We start from the raw sequence: 22,372 nt of genomic DNA on the forward strand, positions 1-22,372 counted from the left end.
GGGAGAGAGCGAGATCCAATAGCAGATGTTTATTCAAGGGGTAATCCAAATCGTAGTCAAATATAAGCAGAGGTCAAAGCCAAACAGACAGTCCAAAAAATAAACAAAACAAATAAACCAAGGAGGGAACCGAAAAGGGAACTCGGAAGACGAGAGGTAGGGTCAATCTCGGGAGATGAGAAGAAGGGAAAACTTGGATGACGAGAAAGATGCATACACGAAGGGTAAGGACTCCAAACAAACAACAGGGAAAGACTGGTATTTATAAGGAGGCTAATGGCAATAGATTGCCTGCACCTGGTGCAATTAACTGGAGTACAATAACTGTGAAGACAGGACCAGGCTAGAGGAATTCTAGTGCCTATGGTGAAGTGCCTAAGGGGAAGTGAGCTCACTAGTGGACACCCAGGGAAACAGAGACTAGACACCGTGACATTACCCCCTCCTACACGGAACAGCTGCCAGATGCTTCACCCGAACCCAAGGGAAAACCAAACAAACAAAGAGACCAGGAGGGAGGTGGAGCGGCGGAGGACTAGGGGAAGGGACGGAGGGCCAGATAACATGGTAAAACAGAGATAAGAGGACCAGGTAGAATGGGGAAACAGAGACAAGACAACCAGGTAAAATGGGGAAACAGAGACAAGACAAGTGCAACAAAAAAAAAAGAATTCCAGGAGGGGTATGGACCGGCGGAGGATCAGGGGGAGGGACGGAGGGCCAGGTCCTAGAGGGAAACGGAACGACAGACACAGACTAGAAACCCAGGAGGGAGGTGGACCAGTGGAGGATCAGGGGGAGGGATGGAGGGCCAGGTCCATAGGAGGAAACAGACAGAAAAAACAAAAACATAAGTCCATAAAGGACATCACATGATGCCCACCAGGGCGGGGCAGAAGACCACCACAACCGTGTGGTCAGGGTGGAAGCCCTCCAGGGCGGAGCAGAAGACCACTACCTCCGTGTGGTCGGGACGGATGCCCCCCAGGGCGGAACAGAAGATCACCACATCCTTGTGGTTGAGGCCGGAGTCCCCCAGAGCAGAGCAGAAGACCACCACAACCATGTGGTCAAGGTGGAAGCCCCCCAGGGCGGAGCAGAAGACCACCACAACCATGTGGTCAGGGCGGAAGCCCCCCAGGGCAGAGCAGAAGACCACCACCTCCGTGTGGTTGGGACGGATGCCCCCCAGGGCAGAACAGAAGACCACCACGTCCTTGTGGTCGAGGCCAGAGTCCCCCAGGGTGGAGCAGAAGACCACCACAACCATGTGGTCAGGGCGGAAGCCCCCCAGGGTGGAGCAGAAGACCACCACCACCGTGTGGTCGGGATGGATGCCCCCCAGGGCGGAACAGAAGACCTCCACATCCTTGTGGTTGAGGCCAGAGTCCCCAAGAGCAGAGCAGAAGACCACAACAACCATGTGGTCAGAACTCAGGGTTTCCGGTGGGCCATATGGGAGAGTGATGTCGGCACTTCCTTTCGACCACTCACTCCTGAGCGACCTCCCCTGGTCCCATGGAAAACAACCAGGCGAGTACCCTCAAAGCCAATCCTCTCCCGCTTGGTGGCTGGGGAGGAGATTGGAATAGACAATCTGCTGGACCTCTGATGATGGAGTCCTTCTGTAACGAATCGCGCAGCAGAGAGACACAGGGAGAGAGCGAGATCCAATAGCAGATGTTTATTCAAGGGGTAATCCAAATCGTAGTCAAATATAAGCAGAGGACAAAGCCAAACAGACAATCCGAAAAATAAACAAAACAAATAAACCAAGGAGGGAACAGAAAAGGGAACTCGGAAGACGAGAGGTAGGGTCAATCCGGAAGACTAGAAGAAGAAGGGAAAACTCGGATGACGAGAAAGATGCATACACAAAGGGTAAGGACTCCATACACACAACAGGGAAAGACTTGTTATTTATAAGGAAGCTAATGACAATAGATTGCCTGCATCTTGTGCTATTAACTGGAGTGCAATTACTGTGAAGACAGGACCAGATTAGAGGAATTCTAGTGCCTATGGTGAAGTGCCTAAGGGGAAGTGAGCCCACTAGTGGACACCCAGGGAAACAGAGACTAGACAGCGTGACACAATGTATCTTAAACTGACAGTAATCAAAAGCACATGGTCAAGTTATTGCTGACAGAATACACAGTCCGACAGAAACATTATCAACTTTGTCAAAACAGTAGCATTTAATACAGAGTACAGTACACAGATCTGTACAACAGGTTAGAATGAAATGAAATACTCAAACACTAGCCATGAAGAAATCTATGCTTTGTCATTCAGATTAGTAGTTAAATTTTCACAATTCATAAAAGCACTAGACAGTTTTATCAGCTATAAAGCACTATAAAGTATTATAAAAGCACTAGACAATGTTATCAGCTATATAGCAATGGTTATTAATTAATAAAACTATAACAGTAATGTGTAATATGTATTGTTGCATGAACAGTAAACAGCTGATAAAAGTATTTACCCCTAACTATAGAAAAGTATTAACACATTTTGATTATATATTTTGTTTTTAGTGTATATAATTAGAGTTGTTTTTGTAAGGACCCCCCCCCCCCCCCCCTACATGCTACAGCCTGAAGAGTCATTTTGGTATCATGCTTCAATTTCGTCGCTGTGTTATGAGACAACGGTTTTGTCTATCGACACGAAATATGTCGAAATATGTCAAAGCTTTGCAGAGATACAGCCTCAAATGCATTTTGGCATCCTTCCAGCAAATTCGTTGATGTGCTAAATGAGAACTGGTTCGTATATATCGACCCGAAATCCATAAGTTTTGGCCAATGGGGTCTAAAGATGATCCGTGACAAATTAAGTGAGTCTGACTAACAGTCTAGGGGGAGTTCGAAAAAGTAGATTTTCAATATTAATCAAAATGGCGGACAGGGAGTTCAGATTTCCTACAAAAAATTGGTATGTCTATTGTTGGCACAACCAAAGGAATATTTTGAGATCTGTTTCATTACAATAGCCTAATTCAATCAAAAGTTATTAGCATTTTCAGATATTTCATAATTGAAGGTTAATGAATGGTTAATTACGCTTGGCCAATAGGTGGTGCTGATACCAAATTGATGTGGCATGGTCAGTGTGGTGAAAATGACACATACAAAGTTTGGTGCAAATATGTCAAAGCTTTGTTGAGATACAGCCTCAAATGCATTTTGGCATCCTTCAAGCAAAGTCGTTGATGCGCTAAATGAGAACCATTTTGTATATCGACACGAAATCCATAACTTTTGGCCAGTGGGGTCTGAAGATGATCCGCTTCAAATTAGGTGAAAATTGGGCTAACGGTCCAGGAGTTTAAAAAAGTAGATTTTCAACATTAATCAAAATGGCGGACAGGAAGTATGGCCAATTTTGGCATAATTGGTATCTATTAGGGGTGCTCCGATCACGATCGGCCGATCGTTAATGCGCATCTCGTCAGTAAAGCCGGTTATCTAATCAGCGTTTAATTCCATCAGGTGCGTGATTTCACATAGAGCAGCTGTTACTACACAGAGCCGTTGTTAACTGAGAAGATGCACCAAAAAACGCTGAAAATGAAGTGGATTTGCGCATCTTCTCTATTAACAACGGCTCTGTGTAGTAACAGCTGCTCTATGTGAAATCACGCACCTGATGGAATTAAACGCTGATTAGAGACCCGGCTTTACTGAAGAGATACGCATAACGATCGGCAGATCGTGATCGGAGCACCCCTAGTATCTATGTTCTCAACATGACCCAAAGAATATAGGGAGACCATTTTGATGTCAATAGTCTAATCTATTCAAAAGTTATTAGCATTTTTTTATATTTCCTTATAACTCTTGACCACAAGGTGGCGCTGCCACCAAACTTTTTGAGTACCTTCAGGGCATGGAGCCGAATATTTTTGTAATTATTTTCGTAATGATATGATAATGCGTTCAAAAAATACAGCTTTTTAAAAAATGATTCAAAATGGCAGACACAGGAAATCATTTGACTCGCCATGACTCACAGAATCTATAGAGACCAGTTGTGTGATTTTTGGCCAAACCATTCAGAAGTTATAAGCAAAAATATGCATTTTTCATATCTCCTGACCACTAGGTGGCGCTGCATTGAAACACTGCAGTCTCAGGTCATGGTTATTATAACACACACCAAGTTTGGTCTCAATATGCCACACTGTTGCCGAGATATAGCCTCACATGCACTTTTGAGTGCTTTTTGTCAAATTTGTTCACGTGTCATTAGAGAACGGTTGGATGAATCAATTTGAATTCCATAACTTTTTGCTTGCTTTTTCTGAAGATGATCTGAGCCAATTGTCTAGAATGAGTTCGAAAAAGTAGGTTTTTCAAAAAAATTTAAAATAAATGTTAAGAAAGAGGTTTTGAAAGTTCACTTTGAGAGTAATATCTTGAGTGCGGCACTGGTTCAAAGAGAAGTGATCGACCACGTCAGTGGTGCTGGGAGAGATTTAATGTGCCAAAGAAGTCATGAAAACACTAAGTATTACATCAGCAAAATCTATAGGCTATGGAGAGCTGTGAGCTGTTAATAAACATGATACTTGAGATCAGGCAGCTTGGAATCAAAGTCAGTAAAGTCCTCTGGTAGAGTGATAGTTTTAAACGTGGCCTGTCTGTCCTGTGAATAAAAATTAAATACTGAGATCTCATGCAGCGTTGCCCAATTCTGTTGTTACTGACAGATTTAAAATCAGAGACGGCATGTATTGTATGAGGCTGCATTTACCTGGCCTGAAAGCCACATTAATTTTTATCAATGCATCACTGCAGTCTGAAAGAAGGTATCTGGTCTTCTTTGAGAAAATCCAGACAACTCCTAAAAGAAAGTTACCTGAAGTTTACATTTATGCATTTAAAACATTTTAAACATTATGCATTTAAAACATTTTAAACATTTATGCAAAGCGACTTACAATTGCTATATATATATCAGAGGTCTCACGCCTCTGGAGCAACTAGGGTTAAGTGTCATGTTCAGGGACACATTGGTGTCTCACAGTGGATTCGAACCCGTGTCTCTCACACCAGAGGCATAAGTCTTATCCACTGCGCCAACACCACTAATGATAATGAATCATGTGGATAAATCCCACAAAGAGGAAGAGACAATGATTAGTTTAGTTTAGCTTTACACTTTTTTCTATCTCCTAAAGAGAGCACTAACATCATTAAGTTAGTTGGTTTTGTGTTAATATATAAATTAACCAGGTGAACTTTACCTGGGGTGATAAGATCTCCTTTATGGTGGTCTCTAGGTCACATCAAAACGTGGGCTTTGGTTATTTTCTTCTCCAAATGGACTGCCAGACATATCTTGGCTAATGTGTTTTGTTTAGAGGTGAAGATTTGGGCATAAAACATTGTGATGTGTGGCGTGTCTGAGAAAACATTTATCGTAGTCAACATGGGAGACTGTGAAGCTAATGTAACTTATTGAACTTATTAGTGTTTTTCAACTGTACACTTAAGTAGTCATCCATTTACCCAGTAACATAAGAATTGGCTTTTTGTAAATATGTGTTACATATTTGAGTTATGGCTGTCATTCCCAATTCTTAAATATGGTTTATTAGGCTTTGTCTCAAAACACATTTAGCTAACGTTACGGTCTCAGACAGCCTTAATAGGCACCGCACCTGCGATGCTCCAGAATGCTGTCTAGATGGACACCAAATGTGTTGTACTTTCGGAATGCGCTTATGACACCAAATAATGTTGTCTAGATAGGGAGCTCACTTGTTTTTGATTCGTCTTGTGTAATGCTGGCCAAATAAATACACCCACACATTTTCATGTTCATCAGTTTCACAATTTCAGTATCCTGGAAATTAGCTTTGTTAATTTGTTTATAAATATATATTTTTTAATAAATTTAGTCTAAACAATACTTATTTTTGTAGTGTAGGCCATACCTTTTGCTGCTCAGCATTTTCAATAATTTCCCGCCCACTTCACGTGTGCTTTACTACTTCTATGCTATGTTGGCCATAAAGTCTAATTATTATTATTTTTATTGCGTGAGTATGAATTACGTCAAATTATGTGTTATTATAGTTACATTTTTGCCCCTTACCTGTATTTGATTTATATATTAGCATAAACGTTTTGTTTTTGTTTTTTGTTTTTTCATTCAAATGCTTTGAATGGCATATCAAGACTTGGTATTATGCTCAATTTTCATATCACAGTACCACATAATAAATCCTGGTCATTCATAATCTGACATATCACACTGTACATTCCTTGGGTTACTGTTATTATTTGCATATTTGACAGTGTCAACAGTGATGAAACACCAAACCACATGGTTTTTGACCATTGAAAATGGGTAGGATACAGTGGTGTAGTCCTAAAGAAAAACGTGATTTACTATTACCCAGTCAGCTTAAGAAAAAGACAATAATTGAATTAAAAATAATTAATATTTATACTTAGCTTAGGTGGGTCTTTATACATGTAAAAAATATAGCCAATTCTTTAATTTAGGAAGGGAATTGTTCCCTGCAAGAGAATTTTCCAGCATGTAGTGTGAAAAACAAGTTCTATACAAATAGGTCTATATAAATAACATAAATTGCATATAGCCTACATAAACCGTGCAAAGAAAGCTCCCTAAAAACCTGCCACTCATCTGAGCTGATCGCGATCTCACAAAGTTCCGTTATACCACTTTTGTTACTTCATGTAGCTTCATGTCACGGTGTAACACATTTGCATAATTCCCACCTATGTTCTACATTGGCAACTTGACCCCCCACCCACAAACACCTAATTCTTCAGAAAACTGCTTCTCTAATCTCGGGGAGTTCAACGTGAGATTCACCAAACGCTTGCTCTTGAAAGATGTTTTTTTTTTTTATGAACCAGCTGGCTGCACTGAATCACAAGTATGATAAATAGATTTTCTATCAAGCGTTCAAAATACGGAACAATGTTGAAAACAAACGCGTTTTTTGAACTTGCATGCATGTAATCTTATTGTAGAAGACTCACAAAAAATATTAGGAACCATAAAAATGGCATAATGGGGTACTTTAAAAATCAAGATTCCAAAAAAAAGTTTACAGAATCTAAATTAATATTAGGATAAATTTAATATCTTGAGTTACAAGCTTGCAATTTTGGAAAAAGAATATGTATGACACTCAAACAGGTATGTCCTATACAATTTTTTTTTTTTTTTTTTTTTTTGACAGAGGCAAACAAGATACATTTCTAGTTTCAACATTCCCTTTAAATACATTAAATATCAGCCAAATAAAAAGTGACCAACATTTGGTTTTGAAACCTCTGAAAACTGGTAATAGTTAACAATCTGTACATGAAGCTTCACTGAGTTCCCCATATTCTTGTCACTGAATGATATAGGGCCTTGAAAAATTAAGATTTCAAAAGAAAAGTTATTAAACTTCAGTGAGATCATATTGTTTATTGTTTATTTATTTATTTTGATGTATGCACATTTTCTAAAATAAATGGGTTAAACTGCTGTTGCTCATCAATATATATATATTACTATTATATAATTTTTTGAATAGACAGTGAGTATGACATCAAACCTACAAGACAGCTGATTCAAACCTCAAAAAACCTATATGGGTAACATGGACACTAATTATTGAGTTCGAAAACGTACTTTATTATAATTTAAAACAAATATGGAAGCATTTGTACATGTATAAATAAAAAAAAAAAAAATCATTGATCCCAATAGATCTCTTTTCTCTACTTTGCCCACTTTTTTTCTCTACTTGTGTTTAAGACTGTGATTACATAACAGTGAAGTATCTAAACCAAAGTTTAAGAGATGAGCTGGCTTACTTTCTAAACATAAGTTTGAGTCTAAGTCCTACTAATGGTTTGGGTATAAGTCTGAATAGATGTTTGAAAGTATGCTAGAGTGTTTTTTTGTGGTTGGAATATTATGACATAAGATTTTGGTATGAAATAACTGAAGAGAATTGCATTTATACTGGTTATCTGGGCCACTGAATTAAAAATGATGATGTATTTGCTTTTGGTAGTGAGGTATGCTGTGAAATATGCAATCCAGATCAGATGGTACAAAATGAGACTGAATGTTATTGATTTGGCCTCATTGTAATTTTTTGGCAGATCTCTTCCCATGTAAGAAAACAGGAGACACAGGAAACCAAGAAACCAACTTATAAACACGACTATGGTTATGGTTAAAGGGTTCCCCATTTTACAGATGAGCATAATTTGGTCTTTAAAAGTCCACGAGTCAGCAATGGCTTTGACAGGATCGACAGTCATCCATATCACACAAGAAATTAAATTAATGAAAGAAGAAAATGCAATGAAGAGCCACTGGCCATTGTGTTTTACCCAAAGGCTGTGTGCTTTAGGGAACTGAGCAGCCATTTTAAAAACACAAACAATTTGAAAGGAACGGACTGTCAAACAGGAAATACAGACAGTGAAGAAAAAAGCAAATATGCCATTTCTCAGAAGGCAAGATACAAATGTGGGTTTTCCAAAGAAAAAGAACACACTTATACTAGACAGAATCAAACTGGCCAACATGAGTAAACACATGCTGCCACCAGCAGACTTTACCACTGGTGTGTCGTAATTGTAAGCAAAAAGCACAAATTCAGCAATAAGGAAAATAATTAGGCATCCGGCAGAAAACATGACAATGATGGAGGGGATTTCTGTGAACTGAGGATAGACAACAGAACGTGTCTTACATGTCGTGCTGCCCTCATCAGACCATTCATTCTCTGCACATTGAAAACAGGTATAGGGGTCGCCTGAAAAATAGTAAAATAATATGTTCAGTTCTAGAATTTTGCAGTAATTGTAACTGGATGTGGAAAAATATTTTGTCATCAAATATCACACTTCAAATAGCACCAAAACTCCAGTAAACTATTGTTGTATAGTATAATCAGCTGACAAATGTCAAAGGGCTTCACAATCACAAAAAACAAATGCATAGATAACAAACAAAGTCATAGCTAAGGTAAACAATTAAAACACACCACCATGAAGATGACCAAAAAGTATTTAAAATATGTACCTTTAACATGGCTTTATATTCCAGTAGTGACTTTACTGACCTTACAGAAATAAGGAAATCATTCCACAGTTTGGGTCAGAAACAAGAAAAACCTATGTCATCCTTTTGTTAGTATTTTTTTCTTACAGCACAAAGAAAGATTGTAAAATGGCAACAAACTCGAAAGATAGGAAGCGCCTTGTTTTATGAAGCACCTGTCTCACTGGAAGATATATCTGAGTTTCATCAATGTAGCAGTAGAAAGATACATTCACCAACCAAGTGTGCTGCACAAGTCCTGATAAGTGAACCCAAAACTTTCTGATTGTCCCCAGGTGGCTGGACTGAGTATACTATAGGTCATAAATGCCGATCTCTCTATGTAGTCTAATGGGACGTGAGACAAATTAGAGAGTGATGTCATGACTGACAGCAGAGATTGACAAGTTCAACTGAGGCACCAACAGACTTTTAAGGACCTCCAGGAGAAGATTTGAATTGTATTTGCCTTATTTTAAGAAGCCTCTTGTGCGGCAATCAGCAGACAAAAATTGGAGCACTAAGGCTTATTAAATAGTTTAGAAACATGTGTTGGTGACAGAATCTGCAGAAGTGTTGGCGAGACCTATGAATGGATGGGCAGAGTTGCCAAATCCGCAGTTTTCTGGCAGAATTGGGCTGCTTTAACACTGTTTCCGTGGTTATCATGTCTGCGGGTTGAAGTGACCCCAGTAATGTGATATTTAGCATCTGAAATGCAAATTTTACCAGGGGAACATCACCGAAAACGTGTATTTTACCCCCCGAAACAAGATTTTTACTGGGGGACTCTCCTTGAAACACCATTAGGCTAGTTTAGGGCTAGGTTTAAGTAGTAATTGGGATGGTTTTGTTGTGAAAACCTGGCAAAAAAAAGTGATTAAATGTGTGGCCAGCTTGCTCCCCTTATGAAACAAAAATATATTGCAGTATATTGGAAAATATCATGTAATATATTAGGCATATATTCTCATATATATTTATTTTTTCCAATATATTTCAATATACTGAAAGCGGCAATCATTTGTATATTTTGCAATATATTATATAATATATGTATCATCAATATATTATTCAATGTATTCAAACATATAAAATATTAGAAAACAAAAAGGGAAAATAATATATTACAATATATCATAATATATTTTAAGAAATATATTCGTAAATATATTTTCCTTTCATTAGGGTCAAGAGTTCAGAAAATTCACAAATGAAGTCTTTGTTTGCATTTAGAGGATGATATACAAGTGCAACCAGCACAGGATTAATCAAAGGAATCTGTAACGTCTGTAGCTCAATGTCATCATTTATTCAGCCTCATGTCATTCCAAGCCTGTATGACTTTCTTTCTTCTGAGGAACACAGAAGATGATATTTTGAAGAATGCTGCTATTTGGTAACCAAACAGTTTCCAGTGACTTTAATTAAATGGATACAAAAAAACAAATGAATCAATAGGAATGTCTTAGTTATGTATGTAACACTCATTCCCTGAAGGAGGGAATGGAGACGTTCCCTCATTGATCAATGAATTGGGATCTCGCTTCAAGAGACCAAACTACTTTGACTTTAACTAAATGAGCTGATGCACATAAGCATGCAATTATTGCACTTAGTGCATTGCATACCAGGTTTTGATTGAGGAAACGAACTGGTGATCCAGCCTCTCAAAGGTGGTACAGCAGCTGTGGCGAAGGGATGTGATATCTCCATTTTCTCCTTCAGGGAACAAGGGTTACATAAGTACCATTTCCAATTGGAAGCGACACCCTGCAGAAGACCCATCCTTCCCAAAAGAGGTTTTGGAAGCAAATACACATATGGACATCCATTTAGGTGCATTTGGAAAATTGGAAGTGCCTGGTGCCAGAAGTTCTGCTGCATCTGTCTGTCGAGGGGATAGAGGAGCTTGACAGGGTCTACAGTATGGACACTCTGAAGCAATTTTAGCAAGACAACACTAACCGGGGCCTCTCAGTGCCACTACCCATATAAGGCACAAGAGAACACAAGAGGATACCAGCTCCACACAAATGCTATAGAATCTACCAAACGTGTTGGGGGTCCCCCAGCTCTACAAATATCTGTCAGTGAGGCACCACAAGCCAGTGCCCAGGAGGATGCAACACTTCTAGTAGAGTGAACACACTAGAGCTTAAGGTCCCAATGGGACCCAACAGGTTCGGGCTTAATATGTATAATTTTACACAGGCCCGGGCTGGGCTCGGACTTGCGCACCGCTTTGTGAGGTAAATGAGTGGTCATGTGATGTGTTTCGATTAGCATAAAAAAGATGCGAAAATTTATGCTGAGTAGGTGAAACGGAGGCTTCTGGTGATTATGGTTTGGTTGCACCAGCAACTAAAGCAAAGTCTGAGGTGAGTTTTGACCATATTTATAATAAAAATAATAAGCCAGTGGGTTATATAGCTTGACGCAGCATCAGTGAGTACAGGAACATGCTGAAACCATCTACAGTGGATTCAATAATTTTCCTCCACAAAATCATGTAGGCCTAGCCTAATCTTGGTGAGTAAAGGTTTTTTCAAATGATAACTAAATATTAATTTGAGTCTTAAATGCATAATGTAGACAGAGTTTATAGGCTAATGTTGGAATTATTCTTTTAAATTTCAGCTGCTAGTGGCGAAGCAAATCGGGCAGAGCCTTTATCTTAATTTCATTATTGCCAAATACCCATCTTAATTTAGAATTTATCTTAATTTAATTTGTTAAGAAAGACTACTTTTTATTGGTGCATTGGCCTGTTTATAGGCAAAATTAGCCTATGCCTATTTAGAATGCTGCTCACCATGACCCTATGGAAGGGAAGTCAGGTGGTGAACCTGCAAGTGCTGTCCCCAAAGGAGGCAGACGAGCCTTAGCTTTTCTTCATCCCATCTGGGCATTGAGATTATGGGTAGACCTGACACAAAGCTTAGTCCACCATAGACCACCCATTTAGAGTGCTGAGATGTTACGATGTTACAGATTACTTATTTTATTTTTTTATTCAACTTCCAAGTGCCTATAGCCTACGTTAGTCATAAATAAATTGTTAAAACATGTAGAAATTACTCATTCTTGTCAAAAGGCAAAAGAGCTGTGTGCGTGCGCACATTTGAATAATGTCGGGCTGTAAACAGGCTTTTAAAAAGCTGTCAATCAAAATGTATTTGTCGTGTTCCGTCCGAAATGTGTTGGGCTCGTGTCCTGTCGGGCCTAACTTTTAAGTTATTATATTATATTACAGCTCTAGAACACACAACCTGAGCAGGCAGGGCACACCTTGTCTGGATCCACAATCCAGTGGGCCATCCTCTGCTTATTGACATCCTTTCCCTTTTTGCCGGTCTCCATAATAGAGCTGGGGTCTAAGGTCCTAAAGCTTTGTGTCCAGTCTACGCAGCATCTCAATGCCCGGACGGGACAAAGCAAAGCTAAGGCTGGGTCTGCATCCTTCGGGGACAGCACTTGCAGGTTCACCACTTGACTTGACAAAAGAGGAAGTGGAGGGCAGTTGCGACATGCGATGGGAGCTCAGACTACCTTGTTGTTTAATACACAGTATGCAATGGTCGCTTTGTTGTACATTTGGACCAGCACATGCTTGCCTTGTAAGCACCCTTTGAGACGGTTCAAGACAAGGTGTACTGTTAACAACTCTCTGCAATTGATATGCCAGTGCAAATGGGGGCCCATCCAAACACCTGAAATTGTGTGCCCGTTGTACATGGCCCTCCAGACAGTGGTGGAGGCATCCATGTAAACCACAGCATATCTGGAGACCTGTTCTAGGGGCACTCCTGCCCAGAGGAATGTAAGATCTGACCATGGGGTGAAGGTTTGGCGACAGGCCGGTGTAACTTGGACCCGGTAAGTGCAGTGATGCCACACCCATCTCGGGACTCGGCCATGAAGCCAGTGTTGAACCGGTCTCATATGCAAAAGCTCTAGCATTGTAAGTGGCGCTGCAGCTGGCATTTGTGCCAGGAGCCACTGAAATGGTTTCAGTGCGACTGCAATCCTGCACTTGTATGATTTCAAAGCAGGTCAGCACCGACCATGCACATTCCTCTGTGAGGCATGCTGTCTATTAGACCGAATCCAACTCCACAACAAGAAAATAGATCCTCTGCGTTAGGGAGAGTTTGCCCTTTTCCCAGTTGACCCAAAGACCCAACAGGCTGAGGTGCCGGAGCACCATGTCCCTTTGCTTGCACAACTGATCTTGAGACTGTGCTAGCATAAGTCAATCGTCGAGATAGTTGAGGATTTGTACACCCTGCACTCTGAGGGGAACAAGATTCCCCCTCCATGATTTTCGGAAAGACATGGGGATACAGGGACAGCTGGTATGCATTGCACTTGCTGCCTTTTTATACTCACGTTGTGATCAGTGGCAGCTGGCTGCAATAATTGCATGTAAATGTGCACTGGCTCGTTTAGTTACAGTCAAAGTAGATTGGTCTCTCGAAGCAAGATTCCAATCATGGAAGTGGCCAGTCGTGGCCTGATGGTTAGAGGGTTGGACTCCCAATCGAAGGGTTGTGGGTTCTAGTCTCGGGCCGGTTCTAGTCTCGGGCCGGACGGAATTGTGGGTGGGGGGAGTGCATGTTCAGTTCTCTCTCCACCTTCAATACCACGACTTAGGTGCCCTTGAGCAAGGCATCGAACCCCCAACTGCTCCCCGGGCGCCGCAGCATAAATGGCTGCCCACTGCTCCGGGTGTGTGCTCACAGTGTGTGTGTGTGTGTGTGTTCACTGCTCTGTGTGTGTGCATTTCGGATGGGTTAAATGCAGAGCACAAATTCTGAGTGTGGGTCACCATACTTGGCTGAATGTCACTTCACTTTATTACTTTATTTATTACTCACTTTTATTCATCAATCACTGAGAGGATGCCGAGAGTGACCAACTGAAAGGGAACCAAAACTATTTGGTTAATAACATTACCATGACACCGGTCTGTGCTGTTTTGTGTCTATTTTATTATTAAAGTTTTATTTGAATGTTCGCCGGTTCCCGCCTCCTTCTTCCCGTGATTATAAAGTTTATATTGTTAGACTGGTGCTGAAACCCAGGATGAAGGAGGGACGCACTGCCGAAGATCCCTTGCCGCTGTGGTGAATCCGCAGTGCCATCGAGCATGGCGGAGCAGTCTGCCATTGTGAACGCTCGAGGCGGTGGGCTGGAGTGAGTTGCCAGGGGGATGGACGAGCTCACTGCTGTCCGGCCGGGATGTGGAGAGACGGCTGCCATCCATGAGGGAGTGGAGGAGTCGCCGCCATTCGCCTGAGGCTATAGCCTGCTGCCATCCTCCAGAATGGGGACGAGCAGGGAACGGGAACAGAGGAGTAAATGGAAATGAGTGAAACCTGCGCCAGTCACCAGTCTCGAGTTCCACGGAGGAGCTCAGGAAGGATGCAAAAGAGGAGTTACAACAGTGAAGGATGAGAGAGGACCGGGCCTGGACTTTATTTTGTGTTATGTGTTTATTTTATTATTAAAGTTTGATTTGAATGTTCGCCAGTTCCCACCTACTTCTTCCCGTGATTATGAAGTTTAAATTGTTACAACATTCCTCAAAACATCTTCTTTTGTGTTCTGCAGAAATGTAGGTAGATTTGGAATCACATGAGAGAAAGTAAATGACAACAAAATGTCAATTTTTGGGTGGAATATCTCTTTAAATTCCAAGCTGTCACTGTCTGTTGCCTACTTACGAGAAAAATCCACATAGGTGTTAGGTGGGCATTTTTCACATGAAAAGCAGCAACTATGAAAACCTTCAGGTTTCCTTGAATATCCCACCTCACACTCAACAGAGCAGTTTGAGAAAGGAACCTGAGAAAGGAATGAGAAAATGTGTCATTAAAGTTAACATTCATCTCAATTGATTTTAAACATTTCTCCAAACTTAGATCGGTGTTCTCAAACTAAAACTATATAAAAAATTAACACATCCTTAAATGCACATACATTTCTTAGCTCTCACTTTTAAAACAGTTAAAAGTCCTGATTATCCTGACAGCAATCAAGTTGTGACCCCGCAAATAAAACGCGTGACACCAGTGGCGTAGCAAGTCAGCCCCGGGACATATGCAAAGAATTTGTACCAGCCAACCCAAACGTTATGGGCTGAATTTCTCGCTAAATGCTACCTCATACTTAAGTTGCACCTGTACCTTATCGTTCCCTTTCGATACTTCACCCGTACTGCATCGCAAGATGCTATGGGGAAAAAAAACCTCCCTTTTCTCTGATTACTGAAGCCTTTACAATCACGGAGTGTAACCTCGCAGCCATTGGTTCGTGCAGTAAGCAAAAAAACAAACCAATGGCGACTAAGCCTGCCATAGCCAGCTAGAATGAGCGGGGCCATCTGGCTATATAAGCAGGTATTCCATCATAGGATCTCAGATCAATTCTCCTTCAGTGATGATGATCTCCCCTTCGCTGATCTACGGGACTTGAAGCGATCACCGTTGACAGACCTCACTGTGGACAAAAAAGGACAACAACCTTTTTCTCTGCACCTCTTTACTGTTGCCACCCGCTTCAACAACAATGGCGACTCAGAGTGTGTTTCCTGTGCAAGCCCCACACAGAAGCCACTTTGACTGAGATGGAGTTTTCACACTGTATGAACATGAGTCTCGCCTCTCTACATGCTCAGATTGCTTTCTTTTCAGAGAGCTACTCCGCCCCTTGCACCCTCCCATTTTCTTCCTCCCAGGACCTGTGTGGAAAAAATAGCGGGAAATGGGACTAAATGCTCAGCTACAATCGATCTCATGGCGGCCCAGATTCCGCATTCCTCGCCCTCACAAAGCTGAGAGGATTCTTCCATCTTCTTTTGACACTCAGACCAGCTTCCCTCAGCGGATGCGAGTGACATGGTCTTATTTGGTGTAATGATGAGCTATAAGATGACAGCATGTCTCTAATAGAGTTAGATGCCACTCTCTGGTCTCCCCTACGGGGCCTTTAAGTGATTCCCAATCAGCCAGATGCTACCGATTTCCGAAGTGCCAAGGAACCCGGAGCAAGCTGACATTGGACGTTCCACCAGCTCAAAGCGAGTCAAGCTTTTACAGACATTACTTCCTCTTCCCCAAAAAGGATGTTGTTCACCTCGATCACAGACACCTGAACCATGCCCTCATGAAACGGCTATTAAGAATGACTACCCTGAAGCAGATTCTCTCACAAATATGCCCAGGGGACTAGTTATTTTTTCTGGATCTGAAAGATGCTTACTTTCACATCTAGGTAGCCCCCATCACAGCTGATTCTTGAGGTTTGCCTTCAAGGGAGTAGCATATCAGTGCATGGTCCTGCCCTTCGGACTGTCTCTGGCTCTCTGTACTTTAACAAAGTGCATGATCTTGGCCCCTCCCCTCTGAGGTAGATGGGAGTCTGCATTCTGAATTACATCAAAAATTGGCTCATTTTAGCTCAGTCAGAGGCCGTCATCTCAGAGGTCCCTCGTCCTCAGCCACTTAGAGTGCCTGGGACTCAATTTTGCTGTCTCCCAGCCAACGAACTTCATTCCTGGGAGCTGTTTTTGGCAAGAATGTGCACTGGCCATACAACAGCTCACTGCGTCTTTCCAAATCAGAGCCTCTCACCCTCTCAAGATGTTTCAAAAGGTGATGGGTCTCATGGCCTCTGCATCACTGGTAATACAGCTGGGCCTGCTCCTCATAAAAACACTTCAGTACTGGCTGAAACCTCAAATTCCACCCCATGCGTGGCGTCATGGATGCATTCATGTAACGGTGAGCCAGGACTGTGTAACAGCTCTCGCCACTTGGAAAGACCCACAGTGGTTCAAGCAGGGTGTGACTATGGGCTTGGTTCAAAAAAGGACAGTTGTCTCGACAGATGCATCCAGCACGGGTTGGAGAGCTCAAAGGCAGATCTACCTGTCAGACATGTCATATCGGGTCCTATGGGAATGCAGACTTCTAGCACAGACACTGCCTACCATAGTTTTAACAGACAATTAAAATAAAACCTTATAATCTTTACTCATATGGAAGTAAATTGATTTCTACTGCATGAATTAGTAAATACAACTTAAGAAAATAAAATTGTGCACCAGCGGACCAAATGAAAGTTGACATTCCTTTGGCAAAATATGTAAACCTAATTGAGAAAACTGTAATCTACAAATCTAAATGTTTAGATAAAGGCTCAAAATTAAAAACTTACAGATCCATTGTTATGCCAGAGAAGGAGAGAATTGTCTATGGTGAAAGTAATATCTGGATGTTTCTCATATGAGCCCACCATCTCAAAATGAGGAGGATTCACATCAGTGTGCCAGAGCACAACTGCATAACTTATGGTTGGATCAAGATGATCATCGTATTTAATGTGACGGCCATTGAGAAGAAAATCCAACTTCTTTATTTCTCCCAGAAGCTGTTGTGAGGTGTTAAAAAAGAAATGTATAAATATAACTATATTATCTGTGTTATATTAAAGTTGTATTACTATAATATTAATACAATTTATATTACTTTTGTTTTACTCTTTTATTAAAGATTGTACAATAATTAAATAATGTAAACAATAACAAAATAGGACATAACATACTATTTCATTCAAATACAATATTATTCATTATTTAATTAATAAAAAAAAAATATTAGATATTATTATAAAGAATTGACTTACCATGTATGGCTTGAGCATTGTATTTTTGTGGCATTCATTTATGTTGCACTGCAACACTTTATGTAATGCATGAGCTATGGTATATATAGCAGAATAGATGGAAAAGGAGAGTGTGGGATTTTCATTTATAATCTCCTCTGCAGTCAACAATGAGCAGTAATCACAAACTTGATTACATGTCTTACTCTTCACCCGGACTTCACGCTTAGCTCTGTCATTATGGCCAACATCAGTTGTTCCTTTGGCTTTATAGACAAATTCATTAAATCCAGGCAATGACAACAGTCTCTCTGTAATGCCAATGATTGTGCCAATTTTTCCAATTCCTGGCTCTCTTGGAAGCTGTTTATTCATTGCCCAGTGTTGACTTGCAATCCATACTTTGTCTTGGATGTTGTTTGCTATGGCTGCTTTGATTATTTTGTCTGCATATTGTGGCAAAGCAAAAATTATAATGACATTGATGTTGAGCTCATCAATCTTTTTAAGGGTTTGACTATAGTTTGCATTTAGACTCAGACCTTCTTGATAGGCCAAACAAATGCCAGTATTTCTTATATATTTGTTAAACAGATTAAGTCCATCCAAATCCTGTTGGCTTCCAAGAAAGGCAACCCAGTTCCATCCAAACCATCGTATGATGTGAATAATCATCTCTATCAGGTCTTTGTTGCTAGGGATTGTTCTTACATAAGAAGGATACTTAAGTTTGTCACTGAACACATAGCTAGAAGCTCCATAATTCACCTTTGAAAGAGAAGAAAACACTTATATATACAGTTGAGGTCAAAAGTAGACACACAGAATTTGCAAAATGTTAAATATTTTTTCAAAAAGAGGGACCATACAAAATGCATGTTATTTTTTTATTTAGTTCTGACCTGAATAAGATATTTCACACAAAAGACATTTGCTTGATTCTTAATATTGTGTTGTTACCTGAATGATCCACAGCAGGTATTTATTTATTTATTTATATATTTTAGTGATAATTGTTCATGAGTCCCCAAATTCTTTGTTTTTTTCAGCATTTCTATATATTTAAACCCTTTCCAACAATTACTGTATTATTTTGAGATCCATCTTTTCAAACTGAGGACAACTGAGGGACTCATATGCAACTCTTACTGAAGGTTCATTGATGCTCCAGAAGGAAAAACAATGCATTAAGAGCCAGGGACTGAATTTTTTATTATTATTTGTTTTATTTATTTTTTATTGTATTTCAAGATCAGGGAAAATATAGCTTATTTTGTCTTCTGGGAAACATGTATCTTCTGAAGGGCATGAATAATAATAATAATAATAATAATAATATATATATATATATATATATATATATATATATATATTATATAAAATGATATTTAGGAAAAATTTAAAATGTACACATCTTCATTCTGTTTAAATGTTTACACTGCTTGTCTCTTAACGCAATGTTATATATGTACTCGTAGCAATATACTTGTTAGTCCTGAACAAAAGGTAGGAACAAAAGCTAGTGTGTAAGTATTTTGTTGTGCATACTGTATAAAAAGACACAATTTACCATTGGTATAAGGTCCGTTGTGAACAGTGGTGCAATAGTCATAGTTCTTGTACTTCCATATGGTCCTGTTAAAGCAATAACTTTAGGCTGATAGTTGTTGAGTTTTTCTTTAGGTTTTATTGAGCCATTCTTTGAGATGAAACTTAAGACTGGATGGAAATTCCTTGTGTTAGAACAATAGTCATAAATTTCATAGCCCAGAGAAACATTGGGCAGAAGAGTTGTGGAATTATTAATCTCTTCAACAGCAAACCTCATTACTTGCAACATTTGATATCCAGATTTTGAGGTACTTTGCCTTAAAAACATCAGTGAGGAAGTTAATAGCATGTAACTGAATATTCCGTTTATATTTGTAAAATGCTGATTAGAATTAGTGAAAAGCTGATTTTATTCAAAATACTCCATACTAATAACCCTAAAGTGGTAAAAGATCCTTGCTTACCTGAAACATTCAGTGGTCTCCGGGGTGAAAACAGGTGTCACAGTGTCAATTTCATGTAAAGCAAAAAGGCCACCCAATAAGTAATCTCCCTCCAATCTAAATTCAGATGATGAGCAAGAAACATTGAAAAAGAAGCAATTAGTAAAACTCAAAAGGAAAGTGTAAATGCTACAGAGAAGCATGGTTAAAGATGGACTGCTGGTCATGAAGCAGAAATGTGGCTAGCCATTTGAGAGTAGTCAGTCTCATATTTTCAACTTAATTTTCTTAAAACACATTTAAATTTGCTTAAACCACCATTTTCAGACATGATACATATGTCCATTTCCATGTCAAACTCACATAGTATATGTTAATCAGTTATTAAATAGAGCATTACACCACAAAGGTCTCCTCATACATAGAAAATTGTAAAAAATGTTGAATCTACAAATCAAACTCGTGAAACAAGCTGTAACCTCCTGAACTCTCAGCAGGGTTTTACGGTTGAATTAGGACCCCAAAGGTTTTCCAGCTTAGATATAATTGAAAAAATAACCTGTGGTCACTGTGTGAAGTGAATATATGCAAAACCTATTGAGGTGAATGTGATGATTTCATCATTTTTGAGTATTACTGTTTATCTTCTCCCAGTAAACTTAAATAAACACATACATCTGAATTAATGAATTTAGGAATTTATTTAAACCTGGATGATTGTAACCACTCTTAGCTCGTCTGCCATAGAAAAGCCAGTATGTCTTCAACATAGTTGATAAGACTCGTTGAACTCAACCAGGTCTCGTCCCATTCGTCCGTATTTGTGATAACACAAATCTGGAAAATATGCGTTGTAGTTCAAATGAGTCATTCATTGTAGTTTTTAAAAAGTGATTTCTGTTAAATAAAATATCTCCTTTTGAAGAGAACTTTTAGCTTTGTAACTTTGCAGATCGTTTTTATGCTCAAACAGCAACGTTACAGACTAATTAAAATTGAAAAAGTGTCAAAGCATAATAGGACCGATTTAATCATTATGAGAGCAGTTCATGGAGAAATGTGTCAAATAAAAATAAAAACTGATGGAAGATGGCAGTGCTGGTGTATTTGGCTTGTCGTCCGTCGTGTTGGTCTCATGGTCTAATCTTTAGTTAGGTTCAATAAGTACTTACTTAACGAGTGCTAAAAGTGTAGGAACTCTACAGCTAAATCTCGAATGAGATCCAGGCATCATCCGCCATGTTGATGTTATCATGTGACTTAAAGGGTTACTCCACCTCTAAAACAAAAATTTTGTCATTAATCACTTACCCCCATGTCGTTCCAAATCCATAAAAGCTCTGTTCGTCTTTGGAACACAATTTAACCCTCTGTAGTCTAAGGGTATTTTTGGGGCCTGGAGAAGTTTTGTCATGCCCTGACATTTGTGCTTTTTTCAGTTTCTTATAAATATCTAAATGGATAAAGTCTAATCTCACTGTAATCAGCACAAACTGGGCTATAATAATATGTGAAATGCATGCATGTACATCATTGTATTTTTGAGGAAAAAAATGCTATGCGTGGTTAGTGAAAAACTAAAAATGTTAAATCACTTGAATAAGGCAATGAAACACATAAAGAACAATGGTTCCCGGGATTTTTGAGAACTGGAGCTTGTAGCCTAGAATTTTTCTTTCTAAATTATGCGAAAATTATCTTGTTTACTCACTTACAGAGAACAATATATTGATTAAAATTTTCTAAGACACTTTTTCTTGGTAAAAGTCATATGCGAGTAGGCGTCAACTATCATGAATATCATTGTGATTTACACCTGAGAAGACAAAGGCTTGCATAATAATGATGCCAGTTCCCGCTTTTCTGAAATTATTTGGCCCGCCCCAGCCCGCCCCGCAAGGAAAGTAAAATTTCTTGACCCGCACTGACCCGCCCCGCACATCGGGGACATCACGGAAGTTACGTTGCTACTTAGACCTTCTTATCATAACCTTATCAATATATGCTATAGGTAATTGCACTATGATGGTTCATTCGTGAACAAATCGTTTAGGTGAACGAATCGTTCTCGTTTGCATAATCCACTGACCATAGACAGTAAAAGACTCATTTCTCATTCAATGAAGTTCCTTCCACAGCAGAGCGCGAGCGCGGTGCTATCAACAGCGCATGCACAGCTCGTGAACAGCTCTGTGAACTCTTTCATCCTGTCAAAAAGAGTTACTCAAGATATTCTCGTAGGTGAAAGAGTTGAATGAACTAATACATCTCATCCGTGAATGAAATGAATGAGAGTATACAGGGTCAGTTGGCCAAGCATGTAAATCTCGATCAGCAATCATCAGATACAAAGCGCAGTTATTGGTGCACATACGCTTGTTTTCATATTTGGAATACAGAACATAACTCCGCGTTTAATCCTCGATAAATCCTTGTGCTTTGTTAATCTGAACAATTTATTTAGAATTTATTTATTTAATGCGATCATCCACACACTAATAAAGCCAAATCAGTTTTTGTCACAAGTAAATACGTTCGTTGACTTAAGACATAACAACCCAGCTAACAAAAAAAGGTCCTCAGGAAAGTCCCCTAAATGGCCTCTGCGA

The 22,372-nt window shown here is 39.7% G+C and overlaps 1 pseudogene; it reads right to left on the minus strand.

Moving 5' to 3' along the window:
• Positions 1-4,390: 4,390 nt before the first annotated feature.
• LOC113106757 (taste receptor type 1 member 1-like) lies at positions 4,391-19,648 on the minus strand (annotated as a pseudogene).
• Between the last annotated feature and the right edge of the window lie 2,724 nt (positions 19,649-22,372).

Source organism: Carassius auratus, chromosome 8 (genome assembly GCF_003368295.1).
Source record: "Carassius auratus strain Wakin chromosome 8, ASM336829v1, whole genome shotgun sequence".
Classification (NCBI taxonomy): domain Eukaryota; kingdom Metazoa; phylum Chordata; class Actinopteri; order Cypriniformes; family Cyprinidae; genus Carassius; species Carassius auratus.